This window comes from Gossypium arboreum, chromosome 8 (genome assembly GCF_025698485.1).
Source record: "Gossypium arboreum isolate Shixiya-1 chromosome 8, ASM2569848v2, whole genome shotgun sequence".
NCBI classification, from domain to species: Eukaryota; Viridiplantae; Streptophyta; class Magnoliopsida; order Malvales; family Malvaceae; genus Gossypium; species Gossypium arboreum.
The window spans coordinates 37,313,034-37,314,366 of NC_069077.1; the positions used below are offsets into that span (position 1 = coordinate 37,313,034).

The 1,333-nt window shown below is 37.1% G+C and overlaps 1 long non-coding RNA gene across 1 annotated transcript; it reads right to left on the reverse strand.

Annotated features, from left to right (window-relative positions):
* Nucleotides 1-408: 408 nt before the first annotated feature.
* LOC128279446 (uncharacterized) lies at nucleotides 409-1,333 on the reverse strand. The gene is made up of 2 exons (XR_008269633.1): nucleotides 1,119-1,333; nucleotides 409-798 (listed from the first exon to the last, which is right to left on the reverse strand). It is a non-coding gene; the product is annotated as an uncharacterized LOC128279446 (long non-coding RNA).

Here is a 1,333-nt window from a genome sequence, read left to right on the forward strand (position 1 = left end):
ATTTTTATTTAATTTATATCATATTTTTATTTTTTACATTTTAACTTAATTATGGTTATAACATTTAATTTAAAATTAATTTTTTATTACCTCCCTAACTTTACTCATAATTTATATTATTTTTAATATAATGTTTTCAATAATTAAAATATATAATTTTATGATAAATTCTGTGGAACGCGAGAGTAGCGACGAAGGAGAACCTGCAACACGTTCGACAAATAAGGTTCGTATCAGGGAGACAGAGGGAGATCTGGATGTGGCAATGGATTTAGCTCCGATTACAAAGAAACCTTTGTCATGGAAGGATCGTTTAATAGGGACTGGCCTTGCCAAAGGGCAGACAACAACTTCGAATGTTTTTTTTTTTTTTATGAAGGGGAATTCGAGTTATTTGAAACATACGTCGTGCGTTCTTCAATTAATGGTATTCCATCGATTAGTTTCTTTGAATGGGTAAACTAGATCCTAATTAACAACATGGCTCATACATTGGTAGTTAAGCTTCTGGGAAGAAGCATTGTGTATATTGCGCTTCATAATAAAGTCCATTCTTTGTGGAAATCGTCTTAACCGTTTTGCTTTATGGATGTTGAAAATGGTTACTTCTTGGCTAAATTTCAGAACCCAGAGGACTTTAAGAAGGTCCTATGTCAAGGACCTTGGATTGTTTATGGGAAGTACCTAACCTTACAACCTTGATCTATGGATTTTAACACAGCACAACCTTACCTCCGTATGGTCATGGCGTGGATTCGGCTTCCTAGATTGCCAGGGCACATGTACCAATGGAGAATCCTGTAGGAAATAAGAGGATTAGGAGGGAAAGTAGCGAAACTTGATTTCAATATGGATAATGGGGTTAGGGGATGGTTCGCAAGGATGGCGGTATAAGTAAATCTGGAGAAAGCATTGATCTTTCAAGTTCTGGTCAACGGAATACTGCAGAGTGTTGAATACGAGTATCTACCCACCATTTGTTTTTCGTGTGGCCATTATGGCCACATAAAAGAAATTTGTCCTAAAAGAGTGAATAAACCAAAAGAATTTAAAGAAAGTGTTGCTCATGGAGAAGGAAAACAAACAAGAAAAAAAAACTTCAAACACGGATGACTCACCAAAGAATTCAGATGATTATGGCCCTTGGATGCTAGTGGAAAGGAGACGTAGATGACCGCCAAGGACAACCAAGATAAGTGGCAGACAGGACCTTGGACCTACAAACAATTCAAGGTTTCATGCTTTGGAAACCCTAATTGGAGATGAGGGTATCCAAAAACAAGGTTTTAGACTAGGGACTGAAATGGGCCAAAGGAAGACAGGCCCAGATGTT